Consider the following 8,851-nt stretch of genomic DNA (forward strand, 5'->3'; position numbering starts at 1 on the left):
GAAAAATCCATTCTGTGTTGCCTTTGATCTCATTTAGTATCTCATACACCTCGATTCGATTCCACTTTTTCTTCTCAACAAAAGTGAGTTGCTACTAAAGAGCTCAATCTCTGGAATCAATCAATCCAGTGAACTTCCTCTGAACTGCCTCAATGCAACCACATATCTCCTCAGGTAAAGGGAACAAAACTGTCGGAAATACAAACCCCATCTTGCTAATTCCTTGACCAGTTGTAGTACCAGTACCCTATTTCTGTATTCTATTCCTTTGGCAAAAAACTCCAAAACTCAATTTGCCTTCCTTATATCAACAAGTCTTTTCACACCAGTGTGCTCTTCTGAATTTCAGCCTTCAGAATTTGAGGAAATTGTTAACTAAGTCTGCTCACTCATTATCATGAATTTCTGATTGGCTTGATGTAAATGGACAATTTTGATAGAACACATTGACAATAGAGTCGTAGAGTACAGAAACAGACCCTTCGGTCCAACTCGTCCAGGCTGATCAGATATCCGAATCTAATATAGTCCCATTTGCCAGCACTTTGCCCATATCCCTCTAAAACCTTCCTATTCATATATCCATCCAGATGTCTTTAAATGCTGTAATTGTACCAGCCTCCACCACTTCCTCTGGCAGCTCATTCCTCTGTGTGAAAAAGTTGCCCCTTAGGTCCCTTTTATATCTTTCCCCTCTCACCCTAAACCTATGCCCTCTAGTTTTGGACTCCCCCACCACAGGGAAAAGACTTTGTTTATTTATCCTATCCATGCCCCTCAAGATTTTATAAACCTCTATGCCGTCACCCCTCAGCCTCCGACGCTCCAGGGAAAACAGCCCCAGCCTGTTCAGCATCTCCCTGTAGCTCAAATCCTCCAACTCTGGCAACATCCTTGTAAATCTTTCCTGAACCCTTTCAAGTTTCACAACATCCTTCCGATAGGAAGGAGACCAGATTGCAAGCAATATTCCAACAGTGGCCTAACCAATGTCCTGTACAGCCGCAACATGACCTCCCAACTCCTGTACTCAATACTCTGACCAATAAAGGAAAGCGTACCAAACGCCTTCTTCAGTATCCTATCTTTCAAGGAACTATGAACCTGCACTCTAAGGTCTCTTTGTTCAGCAACACTCCCTAGGACCTTGCCACTAAGTGTATAAGTCCTACTCTGATTTGATTTCCCAAAAAGCAGTGCCTCACATTTATCTAAATTAAACTCCAGCTGCCACTCCTCAATCCATTGCCCATCTGATCAAGATCCCATTGTACTCAGAGGTAACCTTCTTCCCTATCCACTATACCTCCAATTTTGGTGTCATCTGCAAACTTACTAACTATACCCCTATGATCACACCCAAATCGTTTATATAAATGATGGAAAGTAGAGGACCCAGCACCAATCCTTCTGGCACTCCATTGGTCACAGGTTTCCAGTCTGAAAAACAACCTTCCACCACCACCCTCAGTCTCCTGCCTTTGAGCTAGTTCCTGTTCTCCCTGTATTCCTAGCGATCTAAGCTTGCTGATCAGTCTCCCATGGGGAACCTTGTTGAATGTCTTACTGAAGTCCATATAGATCACATCTACTGCTCTGCCCTCATCAACCCTCTTTGTTACTTCTTCAAAAAACTCAATCAAGTTTTTGAGACATGATTTCCCATACACAAAGCCATGATTATCTCGCATCAGTCCTTGCCTTTCGAAATACAGCATTCCCTCCAACAACTTGCCCACCACTGATGTCGGGCTCACTGGTCTATAGTTCCCTGGCTTGTCCTTACCATCGTTCTTAAACGGTGGCACCACGTTTGCCAACTCCAGTCTTCTGGCATCTCATGTGTGATTATTGATGATACAAATAGTTCAGCAAATGCCCAGCAATCACTTTGCTAGCTTCCCACAGAGTTCTAGGGGTACACCTGATCAGGTCCTGGTGATTTACCCACTTTTATGTGTTTTAAGACATCCACACTTCCTCCTCTGTAACACGGATATTTTTCAAGATGTCACCATCTGTTTCCCTACATTCTACATCTTCATGTCCTTCTCCACAGTAAGCACTGATGCAAAATACTCATTTAGCATCTCCTCCATCTCCTGCAGCTTCACACATAGGCTGTCTTGCTGATCTTTGAGGGACCGTATTCTCTCCCTAGTTACCCTTTTGTCATTAATGTATTTATAAAACCTGTTTGGATTCTTCTTAACTCTATTTGCCAAAGCATCTCATGTCCCCTTTTTGCCCTCCTGACTTCCTTCTTAAGTATATTCCTCCTGCCTTTATACCCTTCTAAGGATTCACTCGATCTATCCTGTCTATACCTGACATATGCTTCCTTCTTTTTCTTAACCAAATCCTCAATTTCTCTAGTCATTCAGCATTGCCTATACTTACCAGCCTTTCCTTTCACCCTAACCAGGATATACTGTCTCGAGACTCACGCTATCCCATTTCTTTGAAGGCTTCCCAATTTCCAGCTGTCCCTTTATCTGTGAACATCTGCCCCCAGTCAGCTTTTGAAAGTTCTTGCCTAATACTGTCAATATTAATTTTCCTCCTATTTAGAACTTCAACTTTTAGTTCCTGTCTATACTTTTCCATCACTATTTTAAAAACTAATAAAATTATGGTCGCTGGCCTCAAAGTGCATACCCACTGACACCTTAGTCATCTGCCCTGCCTTATTTCCCAAGAGTAGGTCAGGTTTTGCACCTTCCCTGGCAGGTACATCCACATACTGAATCAGAAAATTCTCTTGTACACACTTAACAAATTCCTCTCCACCTAAACCGTTAACACAATGGCTATTGTGAACTTGTAAATAAATCTCGACCTTTCCAGTAGGTGGGGTTGTAGTTCTGGCTGTTACTGACTCACAGCAAATTCCAAATTGGTAATGGAATGATTTCTTTTCTCCTCCACAGTACTTGAGAGACTGTACACGTGTGTACTTTAACCTTGTCGCATGTCACACTGACTGATCAGTGACTCGCTCTGAATTTGATTGACCAATTAACACTATATGTGAGTAATTATTAGAGAAGGGGGTGAACAGTGTTTGTTATCTGCCGCATTGAGTAATTGAAATTCACTGGGTCATTTCTCAGGAAGGTGTATGTTCATTAACCCAGGGCGACCATTCACCATGATAGATGGCCTCTGGACCAAAAAAGGTGTAAGGTAAGAGAAGGTATGAGATCCTTGTGAACCAACTGAAAATAGGAATCATAAAGTCAGCATTTGGAAATGCTTTAAGAGCAGATATGACCAAACTGATGGATGAATGGTATCTGCACCAAAAGTGATCAAGGCATGTTAGGAGCAATATGGTCTATATATGTATATATATGTATGTATCAGAGTGTAGGCATTCGCTGGCTGGCTAGCATTTCTTACCCCTCCGTAATTGCCCAGAGGATATTGGAGAGTTAACCACATTGCTGTGGGTCTGAAATTGGCCAGTGCTGATCACGAAGGCAGTTTCCTACCCTAAAAGTTAGGAGATAAACAGTTCTTATTTTCCTTCAGAAATTGATACTCATTTCATTGTCATCATAAGACTCTTAATTCCAGCTATTTTACTGAACTGGAATTCCACCATCTGCTATGGCACGTTTTGGTCCTAGCTCCTCACAATATGAATATGTCAAGTGCTAACAGCCACAGTGTTTGAGCCGTTGCTGACACCTCCAATAGAGCTGCTTTGTTAGAAGAACATGACACAAACTTGGTGGTACCCAGCTCAGAAGGAAGCCAGAAGTGTTAGGAGAAAGTGAGGGCTGCAGATGCTGGAGATCAGAGTCAAAGAGTGTGGTGCTCAAAAAACTCAGCTGGTCAGGCAGCATCTGAGGAGCAGAAGAGTTGACATTTTGAACATAAGCTTTTCATCAGGAATCTACCTCCAAATATAGAAAGTAGTCACCTCATTGGATCTTTGTGCCCTTGCTCAATGTTTTTATTGGACACAAGTCACAGAATCTTCAAGAAGGGTACAAAAAGGGGGATAAATGAGGCAGCCTGGAGTGCCAGTACTCTCTGCTTTTCACACCTTCTTCAACAGCATTTCCAGAGAGGTCACCTGAGGACCTGTAGATAGGGCATGGTGAACCCTTAGACACGCATGGCTGGAACCTCCCTTGACTCCTGTCTCCTCTGTCTATCTTACTGCATTTTGTACCTGAATTAAACAGGGATATTGCAAACTGGTCAAGATTTGTCAGGGTGCGATTACCCCCTTTTATCACTTTACAATATGTTACAATAAACTGACAGGATATTACTGTCTAGAGAAAACAGACATTTTGCCTAATATGCAGAGGAAGAGTGGTATATATGAATGTCAGTGCCAAAGTGATGCCAGGCTGTCATCATCCACTTGGAAAAGTGCACTGATACTTGAATCCCTCTCTTCCAGTGTGATCACAGAAGTTAAAGATTTAATTAAACCATCCCAAGCTCCCAATTTACCAGCCTGATTGACTCAGGTTAGAAGAAGTATTCAGTCCTAATATTAACTGTACATTGCAATTGAATCTAAAGTATAATATACCAGACTATAACTAACCCCCTTCTGAAGACACTACTCACATACATTCAGACACACCCAGGATGTACAAATAAACATGGATATAACGGTGGATAAAAGCAAAAATCACTGGTGAAACACAGTTCAATAGCACCAGTCCTCAGGATTCGATGAAATGTTTCATTTGCTTCTTCTAAGACATGCTGTACTCTGATCACCTTATTTCCAGATTCCTGCAGTTACTTACCAAAGATACAAAGCAGACTAATGGGACTGTCTTTCTGTCACTGCTGAGAGGCAAAAGCCAACAGCGACTTGTGGAAGAGAGTGGCTGGCAAATTTCCAGGTTGTATGTTATTATAACCCTGTTTTCAACCCCTCGGCACACACATATAAACAAACACACAAAATCTGAAAGCATATATCACATCATCTTTCACACCCACCAACAAGTTGAGCTACCCAGGAACCAATCAGAACACTTTTGTCAGATTACTGACCTTTGGCATTTATGACTATTCACAATTATACAAACCAATCAGCTGCTTGTTGCTGATTAAACCTTACTCTGCATTCACACCCTGGTGCCAGGTCATCGACAAACAGCTTGTCCCCCACTGATGCAATATCATGCCCTGAAGCAGCAATGTAAACACCATGCATAAAACACAATGAGCTTCAATTACTTGTTTTTAAAAGTCCAACAATTCCTTGGTTTGACAACCATCTCTTTTTTTTTCATTTCAGTACATCAAACGTATAGAAAATAAAATGATGCTTTTTTTCAGCACAGAGGTCCCTATGTAAATTTGTCTCCACATAACACTTTCTCTCTTAGCAATTATTCTTGCTGTCTTTTAAACTGACTTTTTGTGCTTAATTTGGCAGTGAATTCAATATTCTTAATTGCACTTTCTGCTTAGACTTTGGGGGCATTGGTGAAAGTGGGGGTAGGAGTGGGTACACCAGAGATAGTGATTAAAAATGGATACAGTGTTAGTGAGACATTGAGATGTAGTTGAAGACATTTTAGATCAATAATTATCTTGAAGTTATTTTGCTTTAAGAAAGAAGGGATTAATATAAGTGTTTCAGATTTTTCAACAGCTCTGGCCAGTGTGACAATGTTGCCTCTTGAACAACGTTGTGTTGCCCTTGGTTTTTTTCAAGAGGGTTCATAAAGGCAGAGGTTCAACATGTCTGGATATATCTACTTGAAAAGGCTTTTAAGTTTGCTTTTAAAACTTATGAAACTTTATAAACTTTTAAAAATAATGAAAGGGGAGTGGCCAGTGCTCCCAGTTCAGGGTTTTTTTTTCTAGTTCGGTTTGAACAAGCAGTCTGTTTGAAGCTGTTGGTCAAGGAAAGCTGCTTGGGGAGAAGCTCCCTGATCCACCAGAGGCTTTCGGGCTGACTCTGTCTCTCTGTAGTCTCCCTCCTGAAAGAAACTGTGCTTAAATTTACCTTTTAGCCAAGGGTTTATAGAATGTTGCAGGAAATCAGAACAGCCCTTGATAAGTTACATTTTCAAGTTGGTTGGGCTTTCAAATCGTTATGTTATTCTGAATTCGGGTTTTGTTTGTTTGTGTATAAATAAATTCTGTTGTGTTTAAAGCTGAATGGTGTGACCAGTTGCGCCTCTCCTTGAATCCTCACCTTAAAACAACAATGAAAGTTAGGTTCCGGGCTCCCTTCTTAAAATATTTTGAATGGGTCTGGCCTGGTTCATAACAGATTGGGGCCTCTTTGCGGGATTTGTTCTATAGTTCCAATTTGTGATTAAAGTTCCTGGACTCAAGGGCAGTGAGTGGTAAGTGTTAATGTCTTTTGTTCTGGGTGTTGAATTTGGTTGGTTTAAACAGTGGTTGGTGTGGTAATGGCTTTCAGTCATTAATAGCTTTCTGGTGGTGAAAGGAGTGACTTTGAGAGTTTTACAAAAGGTAAACAGACAAAACTGCTGGAATTGGCAGACAAGCTGGAGTTGGAGTTACCTTATAAGGAAAGGAGAGACCATTACAACAACAGCTCAGCATTTACATTTGCTAGATACACCATTGGATTCTTTGGAGGTGGCTAAAATTCATGCGAGAATGAAGCAGCTTGAGTTAGAGGCAAAAGAAACGAAACTGTTTGAATTACAATTAAAAGCAGAGGAAAGAGAAAAAAGAACACAAGGTCCCAAGCAGAACAAAAAGAAAAGGGCAGAATTGTTTCAGTAGCCCAAAAAGAAAAAAAGAGAGAGAGGAAAGGAAGAAATAGAATGAGTTTAAATGTCATTAATTGCTATTTAGACAGGAAAGTCTGCTTAAAAGGATTTTGATGAAGGCTGAAGGTAAGCCTAGTGAGGAAGAGAGTGAGGATGAGCAAACCCATGGGAGCCAAAGGTCTGATGAGAAATTGTTTAAATATATTCAAGCATTGCCCAAATTTGATGAGAAGGATGTAGAAGCCTTTTTTTAAAAATCTTTTGAGAAGGTGGCTAAACAAATGCAGTGGAAAAGTGTGGTGCTGGAAAGGCGCAACTGATCAGGCAGCATCTGAGGAGCAAGAGAGTTGATGTTTTGAGCATGCGCTCTTTATTATGAATGGTGGGGAAGGGGGTGCAAAGGGGCTGAAAGATAAATGGGAGGCAGGTGGAGCAGGGGGGAGGTAGCTGGGAGTGCATTAGATAGTTGAAGGTAGGTTGTAGTGAAGCCTGGAGCAGATAGGTGGAAAGAAAGATGGACAGGTAGGGCATTTTAAGGGGGTGGTGCCAAGTTGAGGGATTGGATTTGGGATAAGGTGGGGAGGGAGGGAAAATGAGGAAACTGGTGAAATTGACGTTGATGGCATGCGGTTAGAGGGTCCCAAGGCGGAAGATGTGCCATTCTTTCTCCAGGCATCGGGTGGCTGGAATTTGGCGGTGGAGGAGGCCCTGCACTTGTGTGTCCTTGGTGGAGTGGGATGTGAATTGAAGTGTTACATATCCATTTGCCATGATCAAAGCCTCTATGCCCTCAGTTTCTTCCTCTCCCACTGACTCAACCAGTACCCTTCCACTGACACATTCATTTGATTAGCTGAACTTGTCCTCACCCTCAACAATTTCCCCTTTGAATCCTTCCATTTCCTTCTGACCAAATGGGTAGCCATGGGCACCCGCTTTGGCCCCAGCTAGGCCTGCCTCTTCATTGGGTACATGGAACAGTCTATTTTCTGCAGTACTACAATTCCTGTTATTGAGTAGATTTTATTGACAATTCATGCCAAATGTAACAGTGTGGCTGTCCTACTCGCTGATTTGCTAAAGAAAGGCAAGAAGTTTCAGTGGACAGCGAACTGTCAAAAGGCATTTGACCACCTGAAAGCTGTGCTAACCACGGCCCCAATATTAGCCACACCTAATTATACAAAGCCATTCAAGGTGGCTATTGATGCAAGTGATGTGAGTACCAGTGTTGTTGACTTATAGGAAGATGAAGAGAAGTCACAAAGACCTGTTGAATATTTCTCCAGGAAATTGAACATACATCAGCAGAAATATTTGACAGTTGAGAAGGAGACTTTGAGCTTGGTGTTTGCATCAAAACATTTCAGTATTTATGTTAACAGTAATATATTTGAGGACCCTATGTAAACATTCACTCGATGTAGCCCACTGTCGCCTTGCAATTATTCCCTATCTCATTTTATCTGACTTTCTGCATTTAACTTTGATTTGGAGATGTCAGTATTGGATTGGGGTGGGCACAACATCAGGTTATAGTCCAACAGGTTTATTTGGAAGTACTAGCATTTGGAGCACTGCTCTTTCATCAGGTGGTTGCGGAGTATGCGGAGTTTCTTACAATCTTTTAATCCACAACCACATGATGAAGGAGCAGCGCTCTGAAAGCTAGTGCTTCCAAGTAAACCTGCTGGACAATAACCTGGTGTTGTGTGATTTTGAACTGCATTTAATTTGTTGGTGAATTTAATATTGTAATATCACTTTCAGGTTAGAATTGGAACATGGGTGGGGTGGAAATGGCTATACAAAAGACAGCAAGTAAAAGTGGATCAACTGTTCACTGATCAACAAGTAGACTTTGAGGTGGAGTTGTGGGTTTCAAATTGGCAATTATCTTGATATCTTGGTTTGAGACAGGAAAGATTGATTTAATAGTTTCTGTTTTTTCAGCAGCTCTGATCTCTCACTATAATGAATATTGATTTCACCGGGACGCAGAGAGAAATCAATGGACAGTGTCTTGGAATCTAGAATAAATACATTAATTCCCCCATAGCTGGTATGTTATCCAAAAGCAGAATGGGAATTTAAAGTATAAACTCATTAAATAT

Source organism: Hemiscyllium ocellatum, chromosome 23, assembly GCF_020745735.1.
Source record: "Hemiscyllium ocellatum isolate sHemOce1 chromosome 23, sHemOce1.pat.X.cur, whole genome shotgun sequence".
NCBI lineage: Eukaryota > Metazoa > Chordata > Chondrichthyes > Orectolobiformes > Hemiscylliidae > Hemiscyllium > Hemiscyllium ocellatum.